General features: G+C 45.2%; 1 non-coding gene across 1 annotated transcript; it reads right to left on the reverse strand.

Moving 5' to 3' along the window:
* Positions 1-350: 350 nt before the first annotated feature.
* Positions 351-547, reverse strand: LOC125532000. The gene has a single exon (XR_007293667.1). It is a non-coding gene; the product is annotated as a U2 spliceosomal RNA (small nuclear RNA).
* Between the last annotated feature and the right edge of the window lie 9,575 nt (positions 548-10,122).

Below are 10,122 nucleotides of genomic sequence, written 5' to 3' on the forward strand. Positions count from 1 at the left end.
GGCACTGTAGTTTCCCATGTGATTCAGGAGAACAGAATTTAAGGTGGAGGATCTCGGTATTTCTTTGGAGTTTGGAGAGGGGACGTTAGCGATCTTCTTTTTTTTACCTGTGTTTTCGATCGTCTGTCCGGGTGTGAATGGAGGCGTGGCCACCGCATGCAGTGAACATGGTTCGTGTGAACTTTGGACCGGCTCTTGCCAAATGTAAATAGTGCGCAAATGTAAGTGTGCCTTGCTCACTCAAAATGTTCTTCCATGGAAATAAACAGTTTGATCACACAAGGCGGCCACTGATTTGTTTTTGTTTCGAGAAATTTGGCTAGGTAAGAAAATCCTTTGATTTGATTTGGTTGGAGTGCGCCAGGCCTAGGCAGTAGTGCAACACCTAGGCGACACGTGAGAGCCCCTGCAGCAAGCTACTATGGTGGGCCCTCCCTCATAAAAAATAAATTTAATATCGTTGTGGGCATGTAGCCAACATATCAGATATTAAACTGATAAGAACATATACTACACTTGATCTTAGCCAAAAGGCCGAGAAAGGTATGCTTTGAAACGTTGCCCTGAGTCTCCTTTTATTGCTTCCTCGACCGACTATGACACTTGTACAGGCGAGGTGGGACTAAACGTGAATCAGAGTTGAGAGTGTGCAGTATGCTTTGGCAGCCTTTTTTTTTGAGTCTAAACACACTCGCTTTATTGATCAATAATGTTCATGGGGATACAATTCAGGTCGGGGGGGGGGGTGTGGGGTTAAGAGCCACACATGGCGCCCCGGGTCCAGACCAAAAGTGTGCTTAGCAAGGCTATAGGCCTCTTGATTCGATACTCTGCCTTCAAAGATGAAGACACAACTATGAAATTGAGTAGCAGTCACTCTAATCTCCTTCACAATGCTCGCATTCATTCCTCCAGTGCCAAGGTTTATGTCCTGAACAGCGTTTTTGCAGTCAGAAGCAATCTCCACATGAGTTAATGAGAGGTCCAAAGCCAGAGCCATTGCTTCTCGACACGCCAGAGTCTCTAAAGTTGTTGGATCGGTGATCCCAACACTCCTGATGGCTGATGATCCCATGTACATCCCGCTCTCGTCTCTGCATATAGCGATGTAGGACGACCCCTCATCGTTTGCTTTGTTGACCGCACCATCGACCCTTATTTTTGCAAAACCATCAGGAGGCCGGATCCATCTTATCCGGTTTCTGGGAACAGCTACCGGGCGGGTCGTCTCCTTTGGTTTACAATCAGCCAGCTCTCTGAGGTATTTAGTGACAAACATATGTGTGACCATTGGGCTCTGGAAAATATTCTCATGGAGTGCTTGCCGTCTCGCAAACCAGATGGCCCAGAGTGTGACCAAAACCTGAGTGAACACCTCAGAGGGGAGAGCCTCAATTAGAGCAAAAATCCACCTCTTGGCATCCGGTTCCGTGGTCCCATTCAAGACTTGGAACGTCTCCATAGGTTGAAGCGCCCAAACGGCCCTGGCAGCATTGCAGTAGAGTAGCGAGTGCTGCCATGAGTCAGTGGCTCCGCAGATACCCCAAGTGTCCACCATTGACATGTTCCGATGATGGAGGAGATCGGCTATAGGGATGGACTGTTGTGCCAATCGCCATAGATAGATTTTAACCTTCGAGGGGACTGCAATCTTCCAGAGCTTTGTCCATTGTTTCTGCTCAGCCTCCGAGTTGGATGTATCTGCTCTACCTTCCAACCATGCTTCCCGGCTGTGTTTCGTAGTCACCAGCATTCTGTATGCCGAGTGAACAGAGAAAATCCCGTTCTTCTCATGTATCCACGACCAAAATCCCTCTATATGTCTCGTGCACAACGGTATGGAGAGGATGGTCACATCATCAACTGGTAAGAACACTTCCTGGATAGTAGCCCAATCCCAGCTAGCATCCGATATGATCAACTCCCCTACTAGATGTGGGGGGTTTGGGATTCTGCTTGTGATCGGGCGCATGTTGTGAGGTCGAGGGAGCCAATTGTGTTGCCAAATTTGTGTCATTTGGCCATCACCAATGCGGTGAACCAGGCCCTGTGTCATGGTGTCATGCCCTTCGAGGATAGCTCTCCACACCTGCGAGGGTGCCGATCCAAGTTCAGCATGCAAAAAGTCACTCGAAGGGAAGTATTTGGCTCGTAGGATTCGTGCACTGAGGGAAGTAGAGTCTGTCAGAATTCTCCAAGCTTGCCTGGCAAGTAAGGCTAGGTTGAAGAGCTCAATGTCGCGAAAACCTAGTCCTCCGCAAGCCTTGGTCTGGTCATGGTGCTCCAAGACACCCAGCTAGGCTTTCTTTTTCCTTCCTTACATGCCCACCAAAACTTGCAAATCAACGAGTTTAGGTGCTCGCATAGGCCACGAGTAAGCTTGAAACAAGACATGGAGAACACTGGAACTACATCCGAGGGCAATCCCAGGTACCGCTCCGATAAGGATTCATTGGTGATGTTCAAGGCGCCCTTCACCTCCTGCTTCAAATTGTTAGGACACCCTTTGCTAAAAAACATTGAGGATTTAGACAAGTTCACACGTTGCCCCGACGCCATGCAGTAGCGATCAAGCAAGGATGACAACTCATTTGCGGCATCAACATTGGCCTTAACAGACAGCAGGCTATCATCTGCAAAAAGCAAGTGGCTTACCGGTGGAGCCGTCGGAGCTACTTGTATTCCTTTGAGGTGCGATGATTCATTTTTAGTTTTTAAGAGGCACGAAAGGCCCTCCGCTGCTATCAAGAACAAATATGGAGAAATGGGGTCCCCCTGACGGATCCCTCTTGAAGGCATGAATTCCTAAAGCTTTGTACCATTAGAAAGGATAGAAAATTTTACAGAGCTCACCATTCTCATGACAAGAGATACCCAAGTTGGTGCAAACCCCAGCTTGAGCATTATAGCCTCCAGATATTCCCACTCGACTCTGTCATAAGCTTTCATCATGTCAAGCTTAACTGTGCAGAATCTATTCCTTTGAGCTTTGTTTCTCTTCATGAAATGCAAACATTCATAAGCAGTAATAATATTATCTGTTATCAGTCTTCCCGGGACAAAGGCTGACTGCTCCTCGGATATGATTTCTGGCAAAATAACTTTGAGCCTGTTGGACAGAACCTTGGAGGCGATCTTGTAAAGGACATTACAGCGGCTAATTGGCCTGAATTGAGTAAGCTGGGTTGGGTCCTTTACCTTAGGTATGAGGACAAGTATGGTTTCATTAATCACCTCCGTGCTTCCTCACCCCGTAATATGCGCAACACCACATCCGTTACTTCGGCACCACACAGAGCCCAATGCCTTTGGAAAAAGTGTGCAGGGTATCCATCAGGGCCTAGAGCTTTAGTGGGGTACATTTGGAATAATGCAGTTTTCACGTCCTCGGTCGTGTACGGTGCTAGCAGACCCTCATTCATCTCTAGAGTCACCTTGGACGGGACCGACTGAAGTACTTCTTCAAGCCCCGATGTGCCTTCCGTCGTAAACAGACTCTTGTAAAAGGAGTTTGTCAGGCTCGCCATCTCAGAGGGATCGTGCGTTGTTGAGCCATCTTCCCTCGTCAGATTTTTGATTTGGTTCTTCTGGCGTCTCATGCTTGCTCTGCGCTGGAAGTACTTGGTGTTTTTGTCCCCGTCCATGAGCCAGTCGACTCTCGACCTCTATCGGTGTAAAATTTCCACCATGTGATACAACTCCACAAGCTTCTCTAAAATTTTGACCTCTGCATGTGATGGCGCCACTCTATGGGGGTCATTCTGCAAATTTTCCAATTCTCTTCGCAACTTTTTGATTTCCTTAGTGACTTGTCCTATCGTCGCCCCAATCCACTGTGTCAAGGAGACCGACAAGTTCTGCAGTTTCTTATTTAAATCGACGACCGTACCAGCATCCGGCTCTCCTGTCCACAAATGATCAAGAGCCTCCTTGTACTCTGCATGCTCTTCCCAATACAACTCATACCTGAATATTTTCTTCTTATTTTGCATGGTGGTCCGTGAAGGAAATATGCCCTAGAGGTAATAATAAATGTTTATTATTCATGCTAGAATTGTATTAACTGGAAACTTAGTACATGTGTGAATACATAGACAAACTAAGTGTCACTACTATGCCTCTACTTGACTAGCTCGTTGAATCAAAGATGGTTAAGTTTCCTAGCCATAGACATGAGTTGTCATTTGATTAACGGGATCACATCATTAGAGAATGATGTGATTGACTGGACCCATCCGTTAGCTTAGCACGATGATCGTTTTAGTTACTGCTATTGCCTTTTTCATGACTTATACATGTTCCTATGACTATGAGATTATGCAACTCCCGAATACCGGAGGAACACTTTGTGTGCTACCAAACGTCACAACGTAACTGGGTGATAATAAAGGTGCTCTACAGGTGTCTCCGATGGTGTTCGTGGTGTTGGCATAGATCAACTATAGGATTTGTCACTCCGATTGTCGGAGAGGTATCTCTGGGCCCTCTCGGTAATGCACATCACTATAAGTTGAAGGAAATATGCCCTGGAGGCAATAATAAAGTTATTATTTATTTCCTTATATCATGATAAATTTTTATTATTCATGCTAGAATTGTATTAACCGGAAACATGATACATGTGTGAATACATAGACAAACAGAGTGTCACTAGTATGCCTCTACTTGACTAGCTCGTTGATCAAAGATGGTTATGTTTCCTAGCCATAGACAAAGAGTTGTCATTTGATTAACGCGATCACATCATTAGGAGAATGATGTGATTGACATGACCCATTCCACGTCACAACGTAACTGGGTGATTATAAAGGTGCTCTACAGGTGTCTCCGAAGGTACTTGTTGGGTTGGCGTATTTCGAGATTAGGATTTGTCACTCCGATTGTCGGAGAGGTATCTCTGGGCGCACTCGATAATACACATCACTTAAGCCTTGCAAGCAATGCAACTAATGAGTTAGTTGCGGGATGATGTATTACGGAACGAGTAAAGAGACTTGCCGGTAACGAGATTGAACTAGATATTGAGAAACCGACGATCGAATCTCGGGCAAGTAACATACCGATGAAAAAGGGAACAACGTATGTTGTTATGCAGTTTGACCGATAAAGATCTTTGTAGAATATGTAGGAGCCAATCAGAGCATCCAGCTTCCGCTATTGGTTATTGACCGGAGACGTGTCTCAGTCATGTCTACATAGTTCTCGAACCCGTAGGGTCCGCACGCTTAAAGTTCGATGACGGTTATATTATGAGTTTATGTGTTTTGATGTACCGAAGGTAGTTTGGAGTCCCGGATGTGATCACGGACATGACGAGGAGTCTCAAAATGGTTGAGACATAAAGATTGATATATTGGACGACTATATTCGGACACTGGAATGGTTTCGGGGGTTATCAGATATATACCGAAGTACCGGGGGGGTTACCGGAATCCCCCCCGGAGGTTATTGGGCCTCATGGGCCCAATTGGTCGAAGAGGAGAGGCGGCCAAGGGGCAGCCGCGCTCCCCTCCCCTCCCAAGTCCGAATTGGACAAGGAAGGGGGGTGGCGCCCCCTTTCCTTTCTTCCTCTTTCTCCTTCCCTCTCCTCTCCTACTCCAACATGGAAGGGGGGAGTCCTACTCCCGGTGGGAGTAGGACTCCTCATAGGGCACGCCAAGGGTGGCCGGCCCCTCCCCCTCCTCCACTCCTTTATATACGGGGAGGGAGGCACCCCCTAGAGACACAACAATTGATCCCTTGGATCTCGTAGCCGTGTGCGGTGCCCCCCTCTACCATAATCCACCTCGGTCATATCATAGCAGTGCTTAGGCGAAGCCCTGCGTCGGTAGAACATCATCATCGTCACCACGCCGTCATGCTAACGGAACTCTCCCTCAAAGCTCGGCTGGATCGGAGTTCGAGGGACGTCATCGAGTTGAACGTGTGCAGAACTCGGAGGTGTCGTGCGTTCGGTACTTGATCGGTCGGATCGTGAAGACGTACGACTACATCAACCGCGTTGTGCTAACGCTTCCGCTTTCGGTCTACGAGGGTACGTGGACACACTCTCCCCTCTCGTTGCTATGCATCACCATGATCTTGCGTGTGCTTAGGAATTTTTTTGAAATTACTACGTTCCCCAACAGTGGTATCAGAACCAGGTTTTATGTGTTGATGTTATATGCACGAGTAGATCACAAGTGAGTTGTGGGAGATACAAGTCATACTGCTTACCACCATGTCATACTTTGGTTCGGTGGTATTGTTGGATGAAGCAGCCCGGACCGACATTACGCGTACGCTTACGCGAGACTGGTTCTACCGACATTCTTTGCACACAGGTGGCTGGCGGGTGTCAGTTTCTCCAACTTTAGTCGAACCGAGTGTGGCTACGCCCGGTCGTTGAGAAGGTTAAAACAACACTAACTTGACGAACTATATATCGTTGTGGTTTTGATTCGTAGGTAAGAATAGTTCTTGCTCAGCCCGTAGCAGCCACGTAAATGTTTTTGCAACAACAAAGTAGAGGACGTCTAACTTGTTTTTGCAGGGCATGTTGTGATGTGATATGGTCAAGACACGATGCTATATTTTATTGTATGAGATGATCATGTTTTCTAACCGAGTTATCGGCAACTGGCAGGAGCCATATGGTTGTCGCTTTATTGTATGCAATGCAATCACCCTGTAATTGCTTTACTTTATCACTAAGCGGTAGCGATACTCGTAGAAGCAATAGTTGGCGAGACGACAACGATGCTACGATGGAGATCAAGGTGTCGCGCCGGTGACGATGGTGATCATGACGGTGCTTCGGAGATGGAGATCACAAGCACAAGATGATGATGGCCATATCATATCACTTATATTGATTGCATGTGATGTTTATCTTTTATGCATCTTATTTTGCTTTGATTGACGGTAGCATTATAAGATGATCTCTCACTAAATTTCAAGATAAAAGTGTTCTCCCTGAGTATGCACCGTTGCCAAAGTTCGTCGTGCCCAGACACCATGTGATGATCGGGTGTGATAAGCTCTACGTCCATCTACAATGGGTACAAGCCAGTTTTGCACACGCAGAATACTCAGGTTAAACTTGACGAGCCTATCATATGCAGATATGGCCTCGGAACACTGAGACCGAAAGGTCGAGCGTGAATCATATAGTAGATATGATCAACATAGTGATGTTCACCATTGAAAACTACTCCATTTCACGTGATGATCGGTTATGGTTTAGTTGATTTGGATCACGTGATCACTTAGATGATTAGAGGGATGTCTATCTAAGTGGGAGTTTTTAAGTAATATGATTAATTGAACTTAAATTTATCATGAACTTAGTACCTGATAGTATTTTGCATGTCTATGTTTGATGTAGATAGACGGCTCGTGTTGTTGTTCCGTTGAATTTTAATGCGTCCCTTGAGAAAGCAAAGTTGAAAGATGATGGTAGCAATTACACGGACTGGGTCCGTAACTTGAGGATTATCCTCATTGCTACATAGAAGAATTACGTCCTCGAAGCACCGCTAAGTGCCAAACCTGCTGCAGGAGCAACACCAGATGTTATGAACACCTGGCAGAGCAAAGCTGATGACTACTTGATAGTTCAGTGTGCCATGCTTTAGGCTTAGAACCGGGACTTCAATGACGTTTTGAATGTCATGGAGCATATGAGATGTTCCAGGAGTTGAAGTTAATATTTCAAGCAAATGCTCGGATTGAGAGATATGAAGTCTCCAATAAGCTCTATAGCTGCAAGATGGAGGAGAATAGTTCTGTCAGTGAGCATATACTCAAAATGTCTGGGTATCATAAGCACTTGACTCAACTGGGAGTTAATCTTCCTGTTGATAGTGTCATTGACAGAGTTCTTCAATCACTGCCACCAAGCTACAAGAGCTTCGTGATGAACTATAATATGCAAGGGATGGATAAGAAGATTCCCGAGCTGTTCGCAATGCTAAAGGCTGCGGAGGTAGAAATCAAGAAGGAGCATCAAGTGTTGATGGTAAATACGACCACCAGTTCCAAGAAAAAGGGCAAAGGGAAGAAGAAGGGGAACTTCAAAAAGAACAGCAAACAAGTTGCTGCTCAAGAGAAGAAACCCAAGTCTGGACCTAAGCCCGAGACTGAGTGCTTCTACTGCAAACAGACTGGTCACTGGAAGCGGAACTGCCCCAAGTATTTGGCGGTCAAGAAGGATGGCAAGGTGAACAAAGGTATATGTGATATACTCACTCCGTCCCATAATGTAAGACGTTTTTTGACACTACTGGGACAGAGGGAGTACATGTTATTGATGTGTACCTTACCAGAGCTCGCAGTAGCACCTGGGTATTTGATACTGGTTCTGTTGCTAACATTTGCAACTCAAAACAGGGACTGCGGATTAAGCGAACACTGGCTAAGGACAAGGTGACAATGCGCGTGGGAAATGGTTCCAAAGTCGATGTGATCGTCGTCGGCACGCTACCTCTACATCTACCTTCGGGATTAGTTTTAGACCTAAATAATTGTTATTTGGTGCCAGCGTTGAGCATGAACATTATATCTGGATCTTGTTTAATGCGAGACGGTTATTCATTTAAATCTGAGAATAATGGTTGTTCTATTTATATGAGTAATATCTTTTATGGTCATGCACCCTTAAAGAGTGGTCTATTTTTGATGAATCTCGATAGTAGTGATACACATATTCATAATGTTGGAGACAAAAGATGCAGAGTTGATAATGATAATGCAACTTATTTGTGGCACTGCCGTTTGGGTCATATTGGTATAAAGCGCATGAAGAAACTCCATACTGATGGACTTTTGGAATCACTTGGTACTTGCGAACCATGCCTCATGGGCAAGATGACTAAAACGCCATTCTCCGGAACTATGGAGCGAGCAACTGATTTGTTAGAGATCATACATACTGGTGTATGTGGTCCAATGAATGTTGAGGCTCGCGGCGGGTATCATTATTTTCTCACCTTCACAGATGATTTAAGCAGATATGGGTATATCTACTTAATGAAACATAAGTCTGAAACATTTGAAAAGTTCAAAGAATTTTAGAGTGAAGTTGAAAATCATCGTAACAAGAAAATAAAGTTTCTACGATCTGATCGTGGAGGAGAATATTTGAGTTACGAGTTTGGTCTACATTTGAAACAATGTGGAATAGTTTCGCAACTCACGCCACCCGGAACACCACAGCGTAATGGTGTGTCCGAACGTCGTAATCGTACTTTACTAGATATGGTGCGATCTAATGTCTCTTACTAATTTACCGCTATTGTTTTGGGGTTATGCTTTAGAGACGGCCGCATTCACGTTAAATAGGGCACCATCAAAATCCGTTGAGACGACACCTTGTGAACTATGCTTTGTCAAGAAACCAAAGTTGTCATTTCCTAAAGTTTGGGGCTGCGATGCTTATGTGAAAAAGCTTCAACCTGATAAGCTCGAACCCAAATCGGAGAAATGTGTCTTCATAGGATACCCAAAGGAAACTGTAGGGTACACCTTCTATCACAGATCCGAAGGCAAGACATTCGTTGCTAAGAATGGATCCTTTCTAGAGAAGGAGTTTCTCTCGAAAGAAGTGAGTGGGAGGAAAGTAGAACTTGATGAGGTAACAGTACCTGCTCCCTTATTGGAAAGTAGTTAATCACAGAAACCGGTTCCTGTGACTTCTACACCAATTAGTGAGGAAGTTAATGATGATGATCATGAAACTTCAGATCAAGTTATTACTGAACCTCGTAGGTCAACCAGAGTAAGATCCGCACTAGAGTGGTACGGTAATCCTGTTCTGGAGGTTATGTTGCTAGACCATGATGAACCTACAAACTATGAAGAAGCGATGGTGAGCCTAGATTCCGCAAAATGGCTTGAAGCCATGAAATCTGAGATGGTATCCATGTATGAGAACAAAGTGTGGACTTTGGTTGACTTGCCCGTTGATCGGCAATCCATCGAGAATAAATGGATCTTCAAGAAGAAGAGTGACGCTGATGGTAATGTTACTGTCTATAAAGATCGACTTGTTGCAAAAGGTTTTCGAGAAGTACAAGGGACTGACTACGATGAGACCTTCTTACCCGTAGCAATGCTTAAGTCTGTCCGAATCATGTTAGCAAT

Source organism: Triticum urartu, unplaced genomic scaffold, assembly GCF_003073215.2.
Source record: "Triticum urartu cultivar G1812 unplaced genomic scaffold, Tu2.1 TuUngrouped_contig_8750, whole genome shotgun sequence".
In the NCBI taxonomy this organism is placed as follows: Eukaryota; Viridiplantae; Streptophyta; class Magnoliopsida; order Poales; family Poaceae; genus Triticum; species Triticum urartu.